The 26,933-nt window shown below is 36.3% G+C and overlaps 1 protein-coding gene across 3 annotated transcripts in view; it reads right to left on the reverse strand.

Annotated features, from left to right (window-relative positions):
• Window positions 1-26,933, reverse strand: part of casz1 (castor zinc finger 1) — a 270,853-nt gene that overhangs the window by 210,108 nt on the left and 33,812 nt on the right. For all 3 annotated transcript variants that reach the window (XM_052105243.1, XM_052105240.1, XM_052105241.1), the window contains one exon: window positions 1,285-1,397. The gene's annotated coding sequence lies outside the window, so the exon portion shown is untranslated. The remainder of the gene's footprint in view (window positions 1-1,284; window positions 1,398-26,933) is intronic.

Here is a 26,933-nt window from a genome sequence, read left to right on the forward strand (position 1 = left end):
AAAAGTGCACTGTAAGTTGCTTTGGATGAAAGCGTCTGCCAAATGCATAAATGTAAATGTAAATGTAATGTTAATAAGAGTAACTTTACTATTTAACAACATACAATTATAAGTACCTTGTAGCTTAGAAAACTACAGCTTCCACAACGCCACAAACTCCTGAACTCCAAACACCACAAATTATGTCCTCATAATTATTCTGGAAACTTTATGCAGAAATGATTAGCTCAGATGAATCACACTAATTTGAAAGTAAAGTTTTCATAATAGATCTATGATAAGTTGCATTTAAGGTTGTGTTTATGGGGCGAGCAGCAGATCTAGTGGCAGTTGAACAAGCACCTGGTGTACGTTGAGTGCTCCTGGGCTTTGAGGGCTTAATTAATCAAGGCCTCTGGGTTTTATGGCATGGCTGGGCTTCTCTGAATGTGTAGCTCAATTAAGTTGTTTTGTGAACCAAAGGTGTAACTTCAATATTGCTTAGAGTCACTGCTATCATACGAGCAGCGGTTAGCATCAGCACCTTGGGCAAACTGGGGCAATTCCAAATGTACTCGTGTCTTCACCAGCTTCATTGATGAAGCAAAGTGCGTATTACCACATATCTATTGGTTTGAGTCTATTCACACCTGACAGCGGCATGGTGGAGTGAATGCAACAATGCCAGCCCTTATAGCACAAGTTCTCTTAAAGATGTAAGAACAACATTCAACAGATTATGTTTTTGCAAAGTTTAAAGGGATAGTTCACCCAAAAATATAAATTCTTACAAAATGTATTTACCCTCATGTTGGTCCTAACCTGTATGAATATCTTCACAAAAGAAGATGATAGGCAGAATGTTAGCCTCAGTTACCATTTACTTTCATTGCATGTTTTTCATTTCAATGAAAGTGAATGGTGACTGAGACAGAACATTCTCAGCCTAACATCTCTTTTCATGGAAGACAGTAAGTCATTCCCTTTTGGAACTACATGAGGGTACATGAATGATGACAGGATTTTCATTTTTGGGGGAACTGTTCCATTTAAGATTTAAATGCAATTTCACAGAGTGATCTTGATAAAGGTAACATGACACTTGTGTAAACAATATCTATGTGTGTACACGTGTGTACAGTACATCTGCTCTATATTCTGCAGTAATATAGTATTTGTACATAGACACACACATGCAAATACTGTATATACACACAGTCATACAGTATATTTAATGTTTTGACTAATATATCACAGTCCTTCAGGCAATCAACCACTAAAACAGTCTTAAATGGCGACACTGACCTTTAAGGTATATTAAGTGTTTCAGGTCGACTCGGTTCTGTGGGTCACGGTCTCCTTGCCAATCCTCATCTTGCACGTTCACACAGGACTCTTACATAGTTGTCTACTGAGGCCTGTAAGGACACAGAGAAGAGTTATGAGTACATATTTTACAATCAAACCATAAACTAGAAATGCAAACAAAGATTCTCAATTTACTTTTTAAAACAGCAACACCATCCCATTTGAAAAATCAACATTCAGAACAGCACTTGTGGTGCTTTTTAATGCATCTTTTTATACCAGTGCTGTCAACAGCTTGTATCGTACACAGAATTTTATAAACACCACTGTTTCCGCAGCACAATAACTACTTTCATTTCATTGTAAAACCTGTCAAAATTCCAATTAGATATTTAGAGAGAAAAATACGACTTTCAATTTGCCCAAACAAACCAGTCCGTAAGTTAATAAAAAGGCATTATCATCCATCTTGTGCACTTATTAGATTGTGTATTTATGCACGCTATCCTTTCAAGAGAAACAGGGGCTTCTGGGAAAAACACAAGGGGGGAACTTTCAGTATATGAAAAACACACTTTATGAGAGTAAATTATATAAAGGAAAGAGCTTGATTTATTAAGGCATCTCATGAATTAAACAGCTTTGATTTGATTGTTCTAACCTTTTTATCCAGGTACAGTCACTCTTTTTTCATAAACCTATCAATATAAAAACAGATATAAAATATACAAATAACAATTTTTCTCCTTGCTACAATATTTATGTACTTTAATATCCACTTCCTTTGCCAGATATGGGTCAAAAACTTCAGAATTAAAGACTGCCTAAATTCCAAATTAAACCATAGACTAATAACCAGACCAGATAAATACTCTAAAAACATAATAAATAAAAGTACTTATTACAGTGGGTAATTACAATGCTAATTATATTTCTAATTAGCTTATTGTGATGTATATTGTGAATGGCCTTAACTATGCCTCAGATCACACAGGAACAAAGTCAAAAAGGACTTCAGCCTCAATGATAAGACCACTACTGATGATATTATTTGTGTCTAATTTTGATTGCATATTAACATTCAAATGTCCTATTGGTAAAATATTTCCACTGTCCATGTTACTGCCATAAAATAACATCATTCTAAAGACCTTTGGACTTATATATTGAATAGGTTGATTAGTAAAATTTTCAAATTAGCAATTCCTTTCAGATATGGTGCATTTCTGAATCTATATCTGTTTAGCAGAGACATACTTGTGGAGCGGAGGGGGGCGGGGCCGGTCGTAATATTGCGCGCCCGGTCCCCAATCGGCCTGATGAGGCGCGCGAGGGATAAAGGCGGCTGGTGACGATGGTTCGAGAGAGAGAGAATTACGGACATGTCCGTCATGTGTGTTTATGTTTGTGCTTTTGGTTTAAGTTTACATTAAAATATTATTTATGTTGACAAGCCGGTTCTCGCCTCCTCCTTGCCCATCCTTTAACTGTTTTACAATACTGTATACAACTCATACTCTACTCACATAGTCACAAATCAGTAGTTTACATAAAACTGCCTACTACTGCATGTACATATACAGTACAACCAGTATGATATAACAATAGTGATATATACGTCTCTCTCCCAATCTGAATAAAAAAACAATACAAATAAAAAATAAATTAAATACATAATGCACTAATGACATACAGTATTTTAACATCTGATTAAAAAAACATTTTAATAAACAAATAAGTCATAGTATGATTTTATTTATTTATAAATAAATAAATAAGCAAAAGAAGCCGTGAGAGCAGCAATGTTTGACATAAAAATATTCACTTCATTATGTTCAAGGAAGGGATGATCTGTCGAGACACAAACTGTTTTTCTGTACATTTTTTAAGCATGATCTCACAAACAAAACAAAACACAAAAAGAAAAGAAAAGAAAAAAAGAACACACCCAGAAGGTACAAGACTAACAATTCATTCTGACTGATGTCTCAATATAAAATAATGAAAGATGATTCATTTACGATTACGAATATGTCTACTGAGCATGATTCATAAAGATTCTTTGAGAATAAATTATATTATTGTATTGATTTGGATATTTATGTAGAGATGGGGGATCAATCTGCATTGTGTATTGTGATTAGGCCATGGTTTTTCTAAGCATTAAAAAGTGCATGTTTAGGGTGTAACGCCAGGTAACCACTGTGTTTGAGTCTGTTTCCCGCTTGTTATACCAGAAAGCCTTATCTATATTTTTGATGATTGTTCAATAAAGCAATAAAGCAATGTTCATTTTGTCAACAAAAAAAAAGTGCCATTTTAGTTCAATAAGGAAAAGGTTACAAAACATAACATGCCTTCTGAAAATACAGATAAGACTGTGTCAGGAAAAAGGTAAGTTGATGTAATGATGGAGTATGCTTATCTCTCAAAATGAAAGAATCCATTTTTTGGATATCTACTGATCTGTACACACAAATAGCAACCTGTGTCTACAATTGTATGGCTTGATCACAACAATACAGGGAGGGAATATGTACCATGCCAACTTCTCATTATCAAATCCAAATTAATAATTTTCCTAACAATACATGACCTGTCTCCACTTGAGCCATTTTCAGCACATTAAGGAAAGAAAGAAATACAGGTTTAAACAGATTGGTACAGGAGTGGTGACATGGCATTTTTTATAAATTGACTGAAAAAAAAATCTGATATTTGAACTGTTACATATATTCCAGCTAGTTCACTACATTCATTTAAAAGAGTAATCCACCCAAAAAGTATAAATATGTCAGTATTTCCTCACCCCCGTTTCATTCTAAACCTGCAATCAGTTACTTTTTTCAGTGGAACATATATTTTTCCTTTAAATTTATAGAGTCCACGTACACTGATTCTCTTCCCCTACAGTGAACTTGAGAAATGCTGTGATGTTATCACTGAGTCAGTGAGTCATGAACAAATGGTTAAAAAGGAAGTACCGGCTCAAAAGAATGATTTGAATACAACTAATCCGGTTCAATTTAACACACGTCATTGTGTGTGGGAAAAAAGCTGTGTGATGATTATTCAAAATTCTTCATTCGTGTTCCAGAAAAGTATTTATTTGTTTATTTTTTTACAGCATACCTGTTTGGAATAAGGGTGAGTACATGATGACAGAATTTCAGTACTATCACTTTAAGAGCTCCTATTCTTTCTGTACAACCACCCGCCTAAAAAGTCACAAACAAGAAACAGTCTGAACTAGAAGAGCTGGATTTTCCCCCAAACCACACTATTTATACCTGCCAGGTACCTCCCTGATTTACAATAAATAACACGCATAAGGATGCACATGTGACAAGTGTTTCTTGAAAATTTACGTGTCATTTATGTCCATCACACATCTGCAACAAACAAGTTGGTTTCAACAAAATTTTTTCTGAATGGCGGATCTGAGAGAAGACATGATCAAGCTTTATTCTTGCTCCAGATGTAATGTGATCACTCGTTCTTTTTATCTATTAATGATTTCAAAGGCTTCCAACCATTATTGCTTTTATTCTGCAGAATAAAACCCAGCTGCTGCTCTCTTTGTAGTGAGTCTGTGTGGGTGTATGGGCTTCTGGTGTTGCATGGACTGGGGGGGTTACACACACAAGAAAGGGATGTATATGACCGTCTTTAACAAAAATGTCCATATTCACGTTTTGCACTGTCAAAATGCACCACAACATATACAAAATTTTATCATTTTTACAAGGTATTTTTAAGGTTATTAGTGTGTATTCCCAATTAAGATCTTAAAGGGAAAATTCAACCAAGAATAAAAATGATGTCATCATTTACTCATGTTGTTTTAAACCTGTATGACTTTCTTCTGTTAAAAACAAAAATAAAATGTTAGCCTCAATCATCATTCACTTTGATTGTATGAGGGAACAAAAATGCAATGAAAGTGAAGTGACTGAGGTTTACATTCTTCCTAACTACATGTATCTTGATAGTTTGGATTACCATGTAATTAGGTATGCACTTTCCATTTACCGGTACACTTGGCAACATAAATGTGTCTCTGCAAAACTGCTACTATTCCCACACTTTAACACTGCAAAAGAAAAAAAAAAAAAAAAAAAAATATATATATATATATATATATATATATATATATATATATATATATATAATACACACAATGTATATACTATATATACAGTGTATATCAATAATATGCATACATAAAGTTTATATCTGGTCTCAGGGAAACCAAGAAGCATTCATGTTCACATAATCAATGGTAAGCGTGATTCAGAGATTGCATTTTAAAAATTTAATTTTTTACTCTAACGGTTATGTTTAGGGTTGGGGTTTGGGAGTAGGATTAACAAAGTGTGCATTCTTGTTGACTGTATTAAATCATTTACAACTAAAACAACTCACTTTTGGCACCACTCAGTGGAACTTTCACCTAGAAACTGGAACTCACTCTTGCCCACACTTTCAACAACAATTTGACCACAACTTCGGCCACTGGGGGGCAGTGATTTAAATTTTGGTTAGCACAGACCAAATTCTGCAGCAGAACCTTTGACCTCCTGTTTGCAGATTTCACAGTGTGATCAGTCTGTATACTGAACATCTCAAACTACATCTTCAAGTGAATGGGTTGCTATCCATCTCGATCCATTAGCTATAAAACGACACTGTAAACACCCTTTAGATTTTGCTGTGTGCTGTAGATGTTTCAAATGTTACACAGCTTGCCGAGAGAAAGATAAATACTCAGTGAATGGGCTTGTGGACTTGTTGATTACGCATGCGAGGAGTGCTGCTGTCTTTTATTGGGAAATTTACACCCTTGGTGTGATTTATAGAAATCAGTAGTGCCCACAAAGCAGTAAAACTCTAATTGTTTCTTCCATTTTTAAAGTCTGTCCTCCATTAAGGAATCGGTGGGTAGTAAAGAGCATTTTTAATCAACCCTCTCTTGCTGATGGGTTGATGTTTGAAAGTCTCACCCACTGATTTTACTGCTGAGAACAATGAGGGCTAAAAAGATTAGGACATCTCAAAAGTGACTGGGATTCTACAATACTTGGGCCTTTTCTACACTCTGTGATAGTCAAGGTAGGCCATTACTTTCAAAACACAGCTCTACTGTACAGGTCAGCTCTAGAATTTGTACAATTTTGTACAAAAGTTCACCAGCTATCATTGGGAAATGTATGACTCAATGTGTATTTCACATCAAAACTCTTTCTAATTCTTGATGTCAAATTAGTTTGATAATACAATGTTCAATTCAATCAACCCACAATTTCCTGAGGGCATGCTACACGCAAAGTCAGTAGACCGACCAATATCCAAATGTATAATTCAAGAGAAAATACGTAAAACATATCACAGTCAGTCTACATGGGCCTAAAATGGTACACACAAATTATACAAGTATATATCAAGAAAACTTACATTTTATATATTGCATGTATATGAATATTATGTTTTTATATACACCAATCAGCCACAACATTAAAACCACCTGCCTAATATTGTGTTGCTGCCAAAACAGTTCAGTTCTAACCAGTCTGGCCATTCTCTGTTGACCTTTCTCATCAACAAGGCGTATCTATCTGCAGAACTGCCACTCACTAGATGTTGCCACCATTCAGAGTAAATTCTAGAGACTGTTGTGGGTGAAAATCCCAGGAGATCAGCAGTTACAGAAATACTCAAATCAGCCATTCTGATGGTTGATGTGAAAATTAACTGCCACATGATTGGCTGATTAGATAATAGCTTAGATGATTGTTGGTGCCAGACAGGCTGGTTTGAGTATTTCTTTTACTGCTGATCTTCTGGGATTTTCACACAAAACAGTCTCTAGAATTGACTCTGAATGGTGCCAAAAACAAAAACCATCCAGTGAGTCAGTGAGTCAGGCAGTTCTGCAGATGGAAACGCCTTGTTGATGAGAAAGGTCAACAGAGAATGGCCAGACTGGTTAGAACTGACAAAATCTACATTAACTCAGATAACCACTCTGTACAACTGTGGTGAGAAGAATACAATCTCAGAATGTTATTCTGAGATGCGGGTTAGTACTGTTTTGGCAGCAACACAATATTAGGCAGGTGGTTTTAATATTGTGGCCGATCAGTGTATACATACATAATGTATTATATGTTATGTATTTTAAAATTTGTATAACTTTACAGCTTTTTGGGGGGGTTTTAAATTTTCATTCCATAAAAAAACTTTTATAACTTTTTATAAAGTTTATTTTGCAGTTTTTATAACCTCACAATAATTACATGGAAACTGCATTGAATATATTTACTTTATTTGTCGCACTGGAGGAATCTATAAGAAAAATGCAAATAAATATATATATACATATATTTACACACACACACACACATATATATATTTAAATATTCACACAATCACTTGCTAATTCTCCCAGAGATGTGCGCATGACTGCGTCTTTAAGTAGTCTATCAATGGAGCTGTACTTCTTTCATCCAGAGGAATCTGTCCTGCATAATTAAACACTTTAAAAGGGAGTGTGAGTGAGTGCAAGAGCCTTTCCTCACCCCACGCACCAAAACTGACTCTGACTCCGTTGTTGCAGGATTATACCTAGCCCACCTTTGCCCACCGGCTGGCACTGCCACTGTAAATCCTAGAGCTAGCTGGAGCCTGGGCTTGAGTAATTAATAAAAGCCCCATTACATGCCTTGTGGCCGTTGTTTGCTATTTCAACACCCCATTTGTGCCACAATTACAGTCATTATCAGTCAGCGCCATTAATTCAGCCAGCGATGCTGGAACTGCATACTAATAAATTGGGCTCTAAAATTTTGTACCTTTCAAGGAGTTGGTGCTGGAGTCGGGCCAGGAAGTGCCACTCCTGATTAGGAGTCTTCTAGTGACTCTGAAAGGCCCCTTTGAATAGGAGCTGCTGCATCTTTGGAGATAGTTAACATTTTCCCCCTTTGATTATTCTCTTCCCCTCCAAAATGAATCTTTATTAAGCTTAAATCCTAAATAAAATGAAATTAGCAGACTGCAAAATATTGCTTTCTTTTCGGCGCATATTCCCTGGTGCCTACATGCAAATTATAATGCTTATTTATGTAAATGAGGTGTCGTCTTTAATTAGTTTTGCTTGAAGGCATTAAAACACATGTATTCTTTCCCCCCAAAAATATTTGTTTTGTTGCTCTCTTCAGTTGATTTAAAAATGACTTATTATGCTGACTAAAAAGCTTTATTAATTTCACCGTTTTTTCTCCCCTGACTTTTAGAGAATTATCTTCTCCTCCCACAGTGCAAGAGAAGCATTTAGCATTAGCTGGCAGCAGTGTAATGGAGAGGCTCTTTTTCAGGCTTCTCTCTGCTGTGAAGTGGATACAAGGTGCTCTAAGAGTCCCTGCAGACAACAGAGGGGCGTCCCTCAAACGGGTCAGCACATTTCTCATGCTAAGACCCTTGTTCTTAACCTCTTCAAGTCTCGTGTGTGCGCATATATAAATATGCATTATTATTTATTTAAAGTTAATAATAGTGTGTGTGCATGTGATTAATTCTTCTATATATGTTGCTCATAAATGTAGCATTTATACTTTCTATGGGATATGTGCTGCTATTCTCTGTCAATATCTTTTATTATTATTTTTAATCAGTTTTGGGGGATTTTGATTTATTTAGGGATCCCACTCCTGTTGACCAAAGAATTTCCCATACTTTTACATGACTTTTACAGCTACATGAATGTTAACAGGATTTTGTGAAATATTTTTAATATAGATTGATTGAAAGAGCAATATCTAACCAATGAAATACTTTCAAGATATATAACACTTTCAAAATGTATATTAAATATAGAAATATCTATGCCTACCCGATGATATATTAAGATTATATTTTTTTATGAGGGCCTAGATCACAATTTCAGAATTGCATGATATTTCCAGGTTTTCAGTGCCCATGGGGACATTTTGCATTAGACAATAGGGCTGGTACTGAAATAATTACCTAATTACTTTCGATTCCAATCCACAATTTCTCGATTTTGATTCTTTGGTTTTGATTTGATATGATTCAATTGCTGTTAGTTATACAGGGGACCTTCTAACTTGGTACATGTGAGAAAAAAAAAGTTAAACATTTATTTTATCGCATTTTAGATTTTTATAAATATAGAAATATACTCCAAAATGTATTTGCATTTATTATATTTACATTTGTTGCGTTTATTTATTAATGCATTTACTACATTGCAAATATACAGTATATTTATGTAAATATGTGTATGTGAAAAGGTCAGTGCTTGCTATGTGTGAGATTAAATGCTTTTTTTAATTATGTTTTTTATTTGTTGCTTTTGAACAACTTACTGTAAAGAACAGAAAGGGTATTAAAAGAGACATTGACAAATGGATTGTGTGGCTCTCATCTTAGAACATTGCACGGAACCAAACTTTTCCTCTCAACACGCAATGAAAGGATTTCAGTGCTGAACTTCTTCGCCACTACACTACTCAATCATTGGCGAGTGAAACCTGAAAATGTACTAGCCAGTGGCTAATCACAGACATGTTTAGTGGCATCGCATTGTAGAGGTTTGCACATAGATAAAACATAGATCTCATGATATTAATGGTGCGTTTACATACAACGCAAAGAAAAATTTCGCCTCGCGTGAGTTTGACCACTGAATTATAAATTTGCTTTTAAACTCGCATTTGCACGAGTAACGCGAACATGCGAGTATTCCCCCTTCTCTTCCGGAAAAGGACAGGAGGAGGGGCTTCTACAACTTGGTTCATAGTAAAGTACAACCAATAGCAGGAATCAAGTAGACACGCATATTTTCAGAACTTACCAGGCAGTCCAACTTCCTCGCTCACTTTCCTCCAAGCTATGTCTTTTTTCGTACAGTCTCTGTATTGAGACAGGGGAAATGGAATTGGGACATGTTGCAGGCCAGACTCCCACCTGCATTATCCTTAGGCCATTAACTTAGGCCATTGCCCTGAGGAAATCTCTTAAGTCTATAATATTACCTATAAAATAGATAATATTTAAGTCTCCCAGCTTGTCACACTGCAAGAATGACTTACATTGGTTCTGTATGTTGTGGACACACACACCCCCACTTAATGAAAACTGTATGCATGCAATGTGTCATCAATCAAATGCTAATGCCAATGTAAATCCACATGCATTGTCAGCTCTTGCTTCAAGCCTCTAAACTGTGGTGCGATGACCTCTTAAATGACTTTCAGACAGCTTTTTGCCTTATTTTAATATTTGTTTAAAAGGCTTTTCAGTGTTACAGTAAATCTCCTTCTTGACACGTTTTTTATGCATTTGCCATTGATTTACAGCACAATGTTGAGTGGCAATCGAGCAGTAACCCGTCGTAAGTCATGGCCGAACGTGCCGCAACCGATGCAGTCGAACAGAAATGCACACTGGCATGCACTCCGCTCAGCTGACACAAAAGGTTAAAAAGAAACATGAGCCACAAACAACGAGCATTGGTCAATATTATATCAATATTGTGTGAGACCTCAATGGACTAGAAAGACTGAAATGGCATATTTTATGAAGTTAAGACCCAATCACCCAATTCACACACATATAAACTCTCTCGCACACACAAACACACCCGCATGATTTATAGTAAGGAAGCTGAGGCCATTATAACGTTTTTATTATAACTGTTCTTTCAAGGCTAATGCTACAATAGATTTTTGCATGATTGATGCTTCCCTGTAAACATTAGGAAGATTCCATTAAGTTAGCAGAGAGAAGCTAAATGACAGCAGTTTGATTATAGCTGCTTTCCTTTCTGCGCTTTTGGATAAAAAAAAAAATAGAATGTCAATATCACATTTTTCTCCAATGAATTCAAGATGCTCAGATCTGACTTCAAAAACAAGTCAAAACTCATCTGCCAATTCATGCAACTGCTGGTAATTGAGGTCACCGCATAAATCATTTAATTTCTGGAAGTCACTTCTGAAACAATCCTGGGGTTAAATAATGACAGAAATGGTCCTTCCTGGGGAACTTCCAGTAAATTAAGTGACTTTGAAGTTCTCGTCATAGCTCAACTAGTGTAAAGCACATTTACTGTCATACTATCTCTTTTATACCATTCTGAAAAGGAATAGTTCACACCAAAATGAAACTTCAGTCATTATTTACTCATGTTCTTTCAAACTCATATTCATTTCTTACTTCCATTTAACACAAATCTAGAATTTCAAGCTTTTTAAAGAAATTTAATTCACAAAACGGTCATCGTTATTTCTATCATGAACCCACCATGGAGAGCAACAGTAGGGCCTATGATTTTCAGTGAATAAGGACTGATCCTCAGACAAAGCTATAGTAGTACTTTAGAAGACTTGGAATCCAGTGCTTGAGTTGTATGAACTACATCAATTATCCATTTATGGTACTTTTGCCTGCATTTTGAAGCTTGAAAAGTCCCCATTCATTGTCATTGCATGGAAAAGAGCAATTAGTACATTCTTCAACATTTCTTCTTTTGTGATGCACAGAAGAATAAAAATAATACAGGGAATGATATGAGGGTGAGTAAATAATAAAATAATTGTCATTTTTGTCTGAACTAATCCTTTAAACTACATAGAAATGCTCAGCACTTCTGTATGAAAGAATGTGGTGACAATATGCTGAAACTTCAATCAGTGTGGAGGAAATTCCACTTGTAATGAACGGGAATTGGATGAACTATTGTTCTCCAGGTCTGAACCTCAACATCCATTTCACTCACCCAACAAATCTGCAAGCAAAATGCTCCTGGCACACGTCTGATTGGCTAATTGATATCTTATGTGTGGCCCTCATGGGAATGATGGTGGCGATGACCCGGATGAGTGCCAATCTCTTCTTGCTCACTCTCTCTCTCTCTGTCTGGCGCCCTTTGCTGGAAATGCGCTCACTGTGAACAGCGTAGTGTAACAACACCCAACACCTTCTGCCAATTATTCTCTGTGTGACCCATACCATTGAGAACAAGAAATCTGTCTCCCAATACGCATTCATACACATGCACGCCCAGCCTTAAAATTGTACACGTGTGTGTATCTGCCTCTCATGTCTCAGCAATACACTGGAGCTGACGGAAACCAAGCCAACTGATCTTTCGCCCAAAGTGCTAATTTGTGTCACAGCTGTGTGCACAGCTCTGTTATTAACTGAAAAGTAAACTGGATGCTATGTCTCACAATAACAAGATTCTGCAATAAAACCATGTTTTAAGGCTTGATCTGGCAAAAAACAAAAAAACTATGAGATTTATTAACAGGAGGAGAATGGTATTTTTCCATTTGATCTGTAGAAAAACAAATCTCAACAACACCTGGTCATACCCAGGGGTTAAGATAATAAAGCTGTGCAAATCTACAAAAGTGAATTTTCCACAAAAACACTGAAACAACCTGTCTACATCGGAAACAAGCGATGTGGTGTTACATCGCAACGTCTTGAGGCGGTCTACACTGGACACGTCAAAATAAATGTTCTAAACTGTTTATTTGTCTTGTTGGCAGGAGTACCGCCAGCATGTGTAGCACAAAACGTAATGGGCCATTCGTTTCCTGTTGGCGCAACATTTTATGAACAGCAAATTGATTACAAAATACAACTGATTGCAAAATCTTAAATGTATTGATGCAAAAGGAGATTTTCTCTTAAAATACCAACAAAATAACCAATGCAGATGTGTATCAAGCTTCGTGGCTCCAATAGCTAAGCATGCCCATGTCAGCCAAGTATGTCTCACGGTATTCAAATTCAAGAAAATAAAAAATAAAAATTATAAAACGGACAGTTCTGACTATTCTGATTGTAAAATCTATGTTCGAAGCCATTGTAAAAATTACAAAAAATGCATATCTGTGACCGCAAAGTCTATTTTAATGTACCAAGTTGCTATGGTGCTTGGCAACTGTAAACATCCATCAGTTAGACTAATTAACTATATTACTTGGTGGAATAATCTATTCTGATTATTATTCATAATAAATGCAACTGTTTGTTGAACATTGGTGTCTATTATCATATTACTGTTGCTAGCGTTTTACTGTGCTTTTACCATGTTTTGTGTCGTGCCTCAGAACACCCTTTACCTGTTGTAAAATCATTGCAATGCAGCTGCCTCTCATGGCTTATTGCTTTACATCGCTTATATAATGTGAGATATCTGGTTGAACTTACGCAACTGTTCCAAATACGTCTTTTGCTTTTTGTGTTCCAATTTAACTAGAAAAACTAGTCCTGCAGGAAAAATTCCTTGTGTTATGTTCAGAATTCCGTATGTTTGTTAAATTACTGAAACACATCTAAGTATGATCAATACAGTGTTATGGAATATGGGTTTATGCTCTCTATAATGTTGACATTGCAGGACTATGTGCATCCCATAAAGGGGTAATGTGCTGAAAGAACTGAAAGGTGCAGGAACGTGCAGATCCAGATACATTTTAGATTTTGATAATTTTCCAGTCCATTTTCAAGAGCCTGCACACATGAAATGATGAAAATGAAAGCCACAATCAAGACCAAAAGTTTATTTCATGTGGGCTGCATGGTTAGACAGCACTATTGGACGTGAAATTTTATCTGTGAAGCCTCATATTTCAAAGCCTGCAGGGCCCATCTCCCCTTGCCAAGCACACGGACACGCAAGAAACGCTTTCTGTCCCAGAATTTCACAAATGTCCAGTTGAATCCTCATCACTTGTTTGTGTGCACTGAGGCCAATCAATCTAGATGAGAGAATTAAATAAATGAACTAATTTCAGGTCACGCCAGGAAAGGACCATGTAATCCACTGAGAGGGAGGAGTTTTTTTCCCAACAAAAGTAAACAGAATGTCTGACATGAAAGATATAATTATTCTAATAAAATGTGCCTGAGACAAACAGTGATATGTTCCCTGGGTACACAGCAAAGGTAGCATGCCAGTTTTATTTTACTGTTGCCACATCTCCTCAATCACACATACACATTTTCACACCATTTTGCTTCTTGATACACTCACAATCTGCTTAAGAAATAGAATAGAATAGAATAGAATAGAATAGAATAGAATAGAATAGAATTGTTATTTGTTATTGTTGTTTAATCACCCCTAAAGATTTAAATAGTATACTTTTGAAAAATATTTTTAAAATCATTTAGACTAAAATGCGATGAAGACATAACAAATGACTGCATAAACGACTGCAAGGTGCCATATCGGTAAGTGCAACATAACAAATTACTGAACGCAGTGTATCATTTTTCAAATGACTTACTTATAGTTGTCTCTGCATATCAAAATGTGATTTGAACATCATTAATTGGGATAAAAGTGGGATATTTTCTTCTTCAGAAGAATAGATGTTTTCTCGCTGGCTGATAGATGTGCAAAGAAAAGGCAGATGGTGGTTCTGGTAATAAAAAATATACACTGTAAGGAATTCACTTTAAAATGTTTCAATTCAGACTCATTTGACCAAAGCTTTTTAAATCCATAGGATATCCATCTGCAGTCATTTATCACTATGTAATTTTAGAATACAGTTGTTTGTCAGGCTCATTTCAAGCTGCAGGAAGGATAAAGATCCTTAATAACCGCACGCCTTTCATCTTTTCAGATATCCCGGCACTGCCGCACCTAGGCTTTTATTCTTTAAACATCCCCTTATATGTCCAAACTGCACTGCACTGCACGGAATGTGATACACCTACAGAGGGAAATAAAAATAGAGAAAATGAACTCCAGGCTAAACTTTAAAAGGAAAGTTATATCAAGCCTCTCTGATGACAATTTAAAAACAGAGGACTCTAAAATACATTCTGAACGTGGCTTGAACAACAATCCACAGAGAGACATCTCCTCTTGTTATTCTTTTATCTTCTTTTAACAGAAAAGTTCACCCAAAAATGAACATTTTGTCACCATATAGTGTCACGCCAAAACTGGTTCTTGTGTGAACCAATATACCTCATAACTAGTTGTGATGCACCAAATTTGAATATGTGTATATTCAAATGATACAAACAAGATTTGAGAGCTATGGTGGAGGGGAAAACGTTTAGTGATTAATACAATTTTGGTCTGTTCCTTAAACACAATTATCATATGACTTGATAACATAGAGTCATACAGACTTACAGTACATGGTACTTTTATGTTTTGTTTTGTTTTGTTTTAGTTGTTTGTCATTTTATTCAGCTTGACTGTCCCTGGTCACCATTCACTTCCACTGTATGCAAAAGAGAAGTGTGTGCATTCTGCCTAATATCTATATTGTGGTCTACGGAAGATCAAAAATCATATAGATTAAATCCAATTTCATAAATAACATTTTCTTTTTTGCATGCACTATCCCTTTAACACTCCATTTTTAGTCTCTCACTCTCTCTCTCTCTCACACACACACACACACACACACACACACACACACAAAGAGCTTTCTTTGCCACAACAATTTGATAGAAAACAAAACGCCTGCCGGGCTGGCGAGTGAGAAGCATGCTGGTTCTGGAATGGTCTCTGAAAAGTCATAAAAATATTTTCCTTTTTATTTAATGTCACCCATAACTCATTGCAAGGAAAAGCTAATCAATAGCACCTTAATGAAAACTTGAGCCATATTTTATTTTGCCGCAGAGAAGGCCCTGATCAGCATTTGTTGCCTTGTTGTGTGCGGGGTCTGGCCTCAGGGCTGTTAGACAGATGTGCATCACACTCGCAGATACCTTAAACATTTGCTGTCTTCACCGAGAAATGCTTTATCAACACGGCAAGCAGAAGGAGTGAGACTTTCTATGCAGAGAGCACCATTAGAAAAACAACACCCACAACAGTGAACCTATATTTCATAATTTCAGCTCAGGCATTGCCACAGTCAGTGACTTAATATATGAGAGGAAGGAATAAAGTTAAAGGTTATGGCTTAAAATATTCCACCTACATTGATAACGCAGAGATCCCACAAACCCTTTTGTTTCATCCAAAATCAGCATAAATGCCAATATCTCTCACACCTAATATATCTTCCGAGCTCACAGCATTGTATATCACATTTTGCAGAAAAGTATATTCACAGCCAAGCTCCCATATGCTTACGATTTCTATTGTACTGTATATGAAAATAAACAAACTCAAATGTGCCAGACATCAAGAATTATTGATATATGGAGATGGTAAAATTTTACTTGAAATATGTATGACAATATTTCAAAATGCTGCTTTTTTTTTTCTTTTTCTATCCCATTTTTCTCCCCAATTTGGAATGCCCAATTCCCACTACTTAGTAGGTCCTCGTGGTGGCGCGGTTACTCAACTCAATCTGGGTGGCGGAGGACAAGTCTCAGTTGCCTCCACTTCTGAGACTGTCAATCCATGCATCTTATCACGTGGCTCATTGTGCATGACACCACGGAGACTCACAGCATGTGAAAGCTCATTCTACTTTCCGCGATCCATGCACAACTTACACATCCGCCCCATTGAGAGCGAGAACCCCTAATCGTGACCATGAGGCGGTTACCCCATGTGAATGTACCCTCCCTAGCAACTGGGTCAATTTGGTTGCTTAGGAGACCTGGCTGGAGTCACTCAGCACACCCTGGATTCGAACTCACGACTCCAGGAGTAGTAGTCAGTGTCAATACTCGCTGAGCTACCCAGTCCCCTCAAAATTATGCTTTTAATAATTATTGATAACTCAAAATGAAATTAGATGTGAACAACTAGACGTGTCAAAATTACAAGAACCATGTCAACAATAAAATAAAAAAGATAACAATATTAACAATATTAGTCTTTCTGCAGTATCATTAGTAACAGGTACAGACTCAATTTAGCACCCATCCGCTGTTTGACTCACATGAGTATTTGCCCAATGCGAATGTGGCTGTAAATGTGAGTGATCAAATGCAATTCCTGGTCAAAATGTCTCAATGTTAACATGGTCGTTTATGTCTTACGTGAAAGCAAACAGACAAAACAAAACTTTTTTTATATATCAGATGTGATGCTCTTTAATTCAATAGAATTAATCAAACAACATTTACAACAAAGAGAGAGCGAGAAAGAGAGAGAGAGAGAGAGAGAGAGAGAGAGAGAGAGAGGGGAAAAAATCACTCACTGTTCCTTATTTTTTTCTTATTATTTTTTTAGGAATATTTCAGGTTTAATACAAGTTAAGCTTATTCGACGGCATTTGTGACATAATGTTGTTAATCACATAAAATTAATTTGGACTCATCCCTCTTTTCCTTTAAAAAAGCAAAAACCTGTGTTACACTGAGACCCTTACAATGCAAGTGAATGGGGCCAATCCGTAAACGTTAAAATTCTCACATTTAAAAATAGTAGTCACAAGATGTTAATAATATGCATGTCAGCATAATTTGAGTGTGATAAATTTACTTACTAACCTTTTCTATGAAATCTTTTCACAAACTCATGACAGCATAAACCCAAAAATGACAGTTAAAATGATATTAACAACTTGACAGCTCAAATAAGGCACAAGTATTAACAAAATTATTCATATGAGTGTTTTTATAAAATCACAAGCTTCACATTCACCCTACAAAAATTGTCCCCCGTTCAGTTTCATTGTAACCCTTTTAAACTTACCACCACACATGTGACAGTTAATAACTGGGACCCGCAGAGTAGTGTCACACATATGTGTTATATCTGCAACAGCCAGTTACGTTACAAGATGCAAATTCAAATCGTCTTTTGCACCGACACAGGCTTCGCTGGTCAAGTAGACACGACTGTGTGCATGGGAAGATCGGCTTAGATATGATGGCTGTGCATATACAAGCTGATGACAACCACTACTAATGTAAACAAATGGCAGCATGCATCGGTAGAAGATTGCGTTTGATATATTGACTGTGCATATAAGAGCTGTAAACTTTTTATCAAGGTATATTGGTAACAAGTTGGATGTATGTATATAAAATAAACTTATTCTGTGGTTTAAAGACTGTATGAGTAACTGTTTGAGCTAATGTAAATAATAGACACTTATTAGGTGCAGATGCAGTTAATTCACACAAACAGCAACTCAAACAGTTTTTCAGGCATATAATACATTTGTTTTCTGAAAGAGACAGCCAAACTATTACAAAAGCACCATGATAACTGTTTAAAACTTTTATACTCACAGATGCTGATCAAGCGTGATTATCCATGCACAGCCAAGTCTGTTTACATTTGCGCTTGTCACACTCACACACACACACACACACACACACACACACACACACACACACACACACACACACATACAATGTCTGAGATGTCAAACAGTGCATAGGCAAACCGGACTGCTGATATTATGTTAATTTGTTTTATACAGCTATAAAAATGAAATAAATAAAACAAACAAAGTACAGCAGACATAACCGATCTGTTCACGTTTACTATATTATATATTAAAAAAATGTATGACAAGAAATCAAACACTGTGCAGTGTTATGTGCAAAACTAACTCACTCCAGGGGGCACTGCAGAGAAATTTAGACTCTACTCATGAAAAGGTTAATAACCTCAGAGTAACACATTTTTCCTTCTTTTTTTCTACTTTTTTTAGAGAATCTAAATATTATTATTTTTTGTGTGTTAATCAACATTATGCTGTCGATTGAGCTTTACTTGTATTGAACCCGAAATATTCCTTCAATTGCTAAATGTTTACTAAATGAAGCTTATATGAGAAATACTTCGATTGATTATTTTTATTTAAATTGTCAATATTTATATAATAATATCTAACTTTTAAAATGTAAGAGTGTGTTTAATAGCATATTAGTATTTGCTGTGGTATCAAAACTGATTGTCCTATTAAAACACAGATATTACTGGTATTGGGATTGACAACTGAAATCTTGGTTTTGTGACAACCCTACACCCAACAAACCATTTCTTACTTTCTCACAATTTCTCCTCTCAATTAATCCATTGCTGTTACATTATATTGTCTCTTACCTATTGTGAAACTAAATAAAGTAGTATATTGTTGATCCTTCACACTAAGGCCCAGACAGCATCAGGAAATGGCAACCACACACAAAAACGTACAATCCGCTCATTCGTCGGGACTGAGACAACAATTATTCCTCACAGGGAAAACTAATAATTCAAAGGTCAAGTCATAAAAATACAATATCAGGACTGTCTTAATGCTCTGTGCATGAGTCACATTATGTTAACCAAAAGAGAGCTCTCCCAACATGAAGAGATAAACTAATAGTGGAAGGTGTGCCAGAGTACCTTAACATCATATCAGCATGCGGTATGAGTACCTCTGTGTAAGTGTGTGCATTCACTTGTCCATATGTGAAACTATGAGTTCTCACTTTAATTTTCAAACAGCAAATTTAGCAAATGTATATGCTTGAAAATGGTACCTAAGATGAAAAAAACTAAACAATAATAATAAAAAATGTAATCCTGTTATATTTATGCTAAAAGACAAAAGGCAGCTTTGGTTGCCAGAAATTAAATGTAAAAATATTCAACATAAAATACATATTTTTCACTGAAGCTTATTATCCATTAGATTAACTGTAGCCCAATTTTTCAGCATATCTTATATTGCAACTTAAAATGCTTTTGAGTAGCATTATTACATTATATTCCCATTCAAATTATAAACAGTTTTACAGTATGTGCGATTAATATGGCAATCAGCTAATACTGTACTTTATCCATTTGCTTCGTTTAAATCATCGGTACAGTTTAGAAGTAGTTTTCTTTCAAATCAGTTACTCATTCATGCAGTGCGGGCCTGTGGAGAACTGTCCAACAGTGAGAAGTCATTTGCATAGATTTGCATTGTCAGGATGCAGTGAGGGAGGGGAGAGCTGACAAGCCACTGACTGCTCTGTGATGCTAAAAGAGCTGACATGCTCTCCTAAACGTCAATCCAATCCCAAACAAACACACACACACACACACACACACACACACAGTGCTGCCTCAGAGCAAGTGGAGGACTCATCAACCAGTGAGAGAAGTGGCATTACAAATTTTTAATGCGAGTAAACTGATGTCTGGTCGGATTGTGAAAGAGAATACGAGTTCAGTGCTTGTGAAAATGCTAGTTAATTATCAGCTACATTTATAAGGGGCCTATAAAGTCATAAAAAAACAAATGATTATAAAACAGGCATAACGTCTTTATAGATTTTCTTCTTTATTTTTTGGGCCATTTTGCACAACCCAAAGAAGCACAATACACATACTCCGTAACTGAAACGTTAACATCTCATTGCCTTGCAGAAGTGTCCAGAGACTTACCCAATTCTCTCATTTTACTTCAAAATCAAACATTTAGTTTTCAATTAAACATTGAATCAAAATCATTTTTAATGTTATTTTTATGTTGTATGTAAATGTTAATTGTCTGTGTTACAGCTGATCAAAATGAACAGAGCTAATAACAAATGCCATATAATTGGTCTCTATATTGTAAATAATTCAAATCCACTTTTTCTGTATTATCAGGATTGATTATTATTGTGAATATAAGATAAATTGCACGAAAAGTAAAGTGCATTCCAAAAAAAAGTAGGAAAACGTTAATAAATAAATTAGGAAAAGACTACAAAACAGACTATGTGTTTGAACGTCCCAGTGGACACTATTCCATCAATTACCAGAAAGCAGAATCTATAACAAATCAGACACTGTTTAAAACAGTTTACCTCTCAAAACTTTGCATGAACCAGACACCGTATAATTTCTGGTCAGGCTAGACGAGGATGAGGCTTTTTTCTTTCTTTCTTTTTAGCCAAATGTCAAAGTGACGTTTTTGACATAAATCTAACACTGCACCTAGATTGATGTTGAAAAGTATCCCAGCATTAGGTTGACTGAGAACAATGAATGTTGCAAAATACAAGGGAACCTGTTTCAGTCTGCAAAACATAAATAAATAAATAAAGCTTGGGGGAAAGTTCATATTTCAACAGGACAATATCATAGCAGTGTGCCCTTTTACACTACAGACCTATCCTGGAGGAGCTCGGCCAGTGGTCTGTACAATAGCGTATGATTTGAGAGCACAAAAAGAATTATGTTTTGTTTTCTCTGTTTCTGCATCTCTCACACAGTTTTTGCTCTGGAGGCAGCCGCTGTTTATACTCAGCCCTCAGGCCATTTGTTTGTAGCACTTCCTGGTCCCAGAGTGGCATGCATAATGCAGGAATGAAAATGTTAACAGTGGCAAATACAATCTGCAAGGTGCCCCCACAAATCAGGGCAGTTTAGGAGCACATTTAATCATCCATGCATAGGGAGGCTCTGCGATTTATTGTGGCATTTCTGAGAAGATCAGGACCCCATTTTTCAAGGGCCTTCGCAAGCTTCGTCCCCCTCCTATCTGGCTCACATTGAGAGAGATCTTCTTTGTCCACTCAAAGGAACAACCACTGGTACAAACTTGATGTGGCTCTTTGTAAATATGTATTTGGTTGTTGTTGATGTTGATATTGTTTTGTTTTTTGTGCTTTGTATTTGACAATAATGACCATATGTGAATAAATCATTTTAAAATGGCCAGTTCTAACTTGGTTGAGTCACATTCAGAAAAGCTGTAACATGGCAGATAAGCACACACCTTTATTGCTTGACAACACCTGCAGTTAGACTAACAAACTAAAAAGCTTTGCGGAAGCTGTTTATTACGATTAATAATTATTATTAATAAATGTAACTATTTGCTGCGATTTGATTCTTTTAGCATTTTGCTGTTACCGTTGTTTTTAAAAGCAACAGGCTCTTACAATGGATAATACATGAATGAGCCACTTTAGAAGCCATTATAGGCAAACTTGGAGTCATGACAGCACATTAGGCTTATAGATTACATTACTTGGAGGTAGAATCATTTATTGAGATTTTATTGTTTTAATTATTATTTTTATTTTCATTAATAAATGTAATTATTTTACATTATTGTATTTTATCATATTGCTGTTGCCACCATTTTATAAAAGGAATAAATTTACTCCAGCCAGGTCTCCTAAGCAACCAAATTGGCCTGGTTGCTAGGGAGGGGAGAGTCACATGGGGTAACCTCCTCATGGTCGCTATAATGTGGTTCTTACTCTCAGTGTGGCAAGTGGTGAATTGCGTGTGGATGCTACAGGGAATAGCGTGAAGCCTCCACATGCTGTATGTCTCCGTGGTAACGTGCTCAACAAGCCACGTGATAAGATGCGCGGATTGACGGTCTCAGATGCGGAGGCAACTGAGATTCTTCCTCCGTCACCTAGATTAAGGTGAGTCACTACACCACCATGAGGACTTAGAGCACATTGGGAATTGTGCATTCCAAATTTGGGGAGAAAACGGAAGAAAAAAAAGGAATAAGCAACTTGAGGCCATGCAGTACATTGATTTTACCAAGGTTAACCTCGTGCAACCCCTCATCCACATGTGTGGCCGTTGTATTTTGGCTTCACTTTATGCAACGCATAATTTAAATGAATTAAAACTGACTGAGTAATGTTCACAAGACTCTACACTGTCATTTAAGGACTACATTTCTGGGGCACCGCATCACATGACACAACAGCATGATGTTGATTTCCAGGAAGCGGTGCTACTGGCGTAGTGCCAAATAAAGTGCCTCTGGTAAGAAAGTTTTTTGAAACCTGTTTGGTTGTAAAGAGTTCTAGTTTTGTTTGATATGCCACTTTAAAAAAATCAATTTTCTACGTGTCAATGCGCTGACAAATATGAAGTGTCAACATTAACACATCTGTGGGACAATTCGCTTCATTTTAATATACATTTTGTTCATGTTTTGTTTTGTTATCATTGTACAATACAGCTCTATTAATTAACATTAGTAAATGCATTCCGATATATATACTATGCATTTTCACATTGAGAATAAATGTATTCATGTAAAAGCTGAACATTTTTGCTTTTAGAGGCTTTATATGGCATTAGGGTGAAAATAAGGTGTATTTCTAACTTTTCTGAAACCAGTGTAGACAGACAGCACACTTTATGTTAAGTAATTTACTAAATAGCTTTCTATGCAGCTGCATTCACTCCTAAAATCCAACCAAAAGTTCAGTTTCAGGCTGCAGATGATGTTTAGACCACTCAACTAGGGATGTGCGAGACTAGTTGACTAAACGGTTCTGATTCTGCTAATCGACAATGGAATTACTAGTCGGTTAATATTTCCCCCCGTTAAACTGATCATCATTTTTACACATTTACGCTTGGCTTTATATTTTTACATATTAATATTAATGTTACATATTTTAAATAGAATTAATAATACAAATATTATTTTATCTGAAGCAGATACAAAGTTGCATTTCACCTCAGGCTACGCATGCTTCTTCCCTCTCTCTCTCTCACTCTTGGCGTGCACAGGAAAATGTCTACTCGCTAGACAAGCAAACTCAGCAAAGTAGTGGTGCGGGAAGCGAATGGCTTGAAAGTCGGATGTTTCACATTTGAGTCTTTTCTAAACCTGTGTGTGCTTGTATGCTATAGGATAGCAGCCTAAGGGTGAGTCAAGACCCGTCTTTCACCGGACCATGTTGACGTGTTAATTTTGCTCATCAAAAAAAGTATACTTTTGAGTAAGTAGCCTAGAAAATGACTGTGTTAGGCTAGGCATGCCATTTTCTTAATCTGCTTATAAAGAAGTGTATTTTCAACGAGGTGCCGACTGCTTAATTGGTTAAACTATCTTTTCTTCTGTGTGCACGTCATGTTTAACATGGTTAGCAGTGATTTAATGATACTGCCCATTAATTGTAATAAGAATTATTAATTCAGCTTTATAGAAAATCAGTTGTAATGTCTATAATTTCTAAAAACATGAATAACCATCACTCCTGGACACAAAATAAATTATTTGATGAAACAAATGACTTTCTATAGCTTGGTATTACTTACAATTTCACAACTTTGACATACTTTTTTAGGAAAACAATTTGCTCTGGAATTTTTTACAAATCACTAGTAAAAAATACTAGTTATAAATCAAAAAGGGAAATGGAATATGCACACAGAAGTCACATGGGGGTCTCAGGAGGTTAAGGTTTTTAAGCTCTAAACTCTAAGTGGACCCCTTACCCATGGTAAAATCACTATAAAACAAAACCTCTAGATTAATGCTTTATTATCTGCTGACCCATTTGGTTAAGAATAATTTTGATCACGATTCTTGGTACTCTCAAAATATTGTCAAAACTCAAAAAGTGCTTATTGCAAAGCTACAGTGAAGTCATAACATGATCAAGGTACCACATTTCCAATGCAACTGCAACTGAAGACATGGACAAGTTGCTGCACCATATGGTGGTGTCAGGAAAATAAATGGCTTAAAAAATTCATGTGCGGTGCATACGAGCAATCACAGAAATACCAACACAAGGCCCCTCATGCTTAACCCTGCTAATCAGGACCTCAGGGGGAGAGTTTGTGGAGAGAGACAGAGTAAGAGACAGTATGAGAGAGAGAGAGAGAGAGAGAGAGAGAGAGAGGGAGACAGAGATAACTGAATTGAAGACCACTTTGGCATTTGGAGGGAAGGACTGGCAACTATCTTCTGATCTACAGACAGCGCTTCTCATAGCGATACAATCACCAGTGCCTTTCAGCACTTCCTGTGCATGAGACAGGCTAATCAAATGAGCACAGACGAGAGCTGCCTGAGCTTTTAGTCCTGCGTCCTGAAGTTCCCCAACCAACACATTCACATAAGAGGTCTGCAACCCGACCCAGGCCTGACAGGACCTGAGAACCTAGGTTTGGGGCAGTTTTTCAAGTTGGACTTTGGTTTCATGTCGGGTTTAGGTTTGTAATTAATTAAAAAAATAAACAGGCTTATCAAACTTGTTTCACGCACGTGCTCTCACTCACAGACAGCCGGGAATGGACTCCGAATTAGTTTTTCAGCGCATCTGTTCTGTTTTCCCATTGTTGAAACACATGCTGGACAAATGTCTTTGACATTTGCACTGTGTCTCGCTTTTTCTTCAGCGTCTCACACAGGACTGGCACATTTTAAACACAATGTCAATTTAAAAATAAATTTTTGTTTGACAAATGTTGAGACATCTGCGGTCTGTTTCATTCTTTGTGCTGCGTCTAGATTGTTTTAGCGCAGTTGTCACAAAGAATCAATATTCTAAACAAGTTCAGGCTGCATAGAGGGGACTGTTGCATTGTTTCATATTATTCCAGATTGTTCTGCTCCAGATGAAGCTTCAGCAAATAAATGGTACGGCAATGCTTTTTTCCTTTCTGCTCTAGTGTACTAAGGGGCTGCTGTGCCTTGTAAAAACTGTGTATGTTTAATGTTTCAGTAATGTTACGAATGTTGCCTATATGCTTACATATAATACAGCCTTTTGCAACAGTACTTGCTAGGAGAGAAAATTACATAGTAAGCCATTTCGGGTTCGGGCTTAAAATCTGACAGTACAGTTTCGGCCGGGTGGGGTTAGGTCACACGGTCTTGGGTATGGGTCGTGTTCGGGTTTCATTTTAAGGTGCAGACCTCTAATTCACATCCATCCAACACTGAGTGTGCTTACATGTACAACAAAATGTTGATACCTAATCAAAAATCAGCTCATAATAATAATACAACAATGCATGAAAATTGTGTTTACATGAGATTTTAAAATCAACAGGTTTGCTCATGAAAAAATGTACACTATGAATAAGCCGCTAGAATGCCAGTACATATATTAACTTGGAAAGCAAAATTAGGAGACAGCAAATTTCTAGCTCTTTGTTCATACAAGCAGTAAAAAAAAAAATCTGTTTAGCTTTTGTAGTGTGAACAGCAAAAAAAATAACAAATTTAAAACATGAAATCAGATTTTTACAGTGGCAACACATGCATTTTAAGTCTAGCCCTTCAGTGCGATTCATGCCATTACGAATACACAGTTTCACAATGAATAAGACACCCAATGCCTCTGGACATCATACATTATGTTGCAGTCAACAAAAAATACCAATTGACTTTTAAAAAACACGTCAATGAACGAAAGCCAAAACCAAGGCGGTTTAATAACAAGAAAAAGCTATTTAATAACAATTGCGATTTAAATGTTGCTTGCAATACATTTTGTTTTCAACCGACACTCCAGCCAGCATAATTTACACTTAGAAAACACCTGATGTTGCTATAACAATGCAAAAAGCACTTACCAATTAGCTTGAAGTGAAAATAAGCCCTTCTTTCCTGGGTATTTAAATCAATAAGGATCTATTTTTTCAATGGCGATAGCTGCAGTGATGACAGCCTGGGACATATCCTAAAGACCACACCCACCAAGAACAAATAAATGAATCTGACTGGCTGATGAATCTGACAATCTGACTTTAAATGCCTGTTCATTTGCATTGTTGAGGGATTCAGTGGAAATCCTGAAGGCCTAACGGGTTGGAGCTCAGACTCCCAAGCTGCTTCAGCTAACAAGTTCGGCTTTGGGCATGCGATTTGTGAAACATCGTCACATTTCGCTTGTAAGCATCAAGAAATAAATTCTGATTGGATAAATGTTTTGTTTTTTGCTGTTCATTTGTAGATGAATTAGGAGTGGAAAGC

This window comes from Xyrauchen texanus, chromosome 35 (genome assembly GCF_025860055.1).
Source record: "Xyrauchen texanus isolate HMW12.3.18 chromosome 35, RBS_HiC_50CHRs, whole genome shotgun sequence".
In the NCBI taxonomy this organism is placed as follows: Eukaryota; Metazoa; Chordata; class Actinopteri; order Cypriniformes; family Catostomidae; genus Xyrauchen; species Xyrauchen texanus.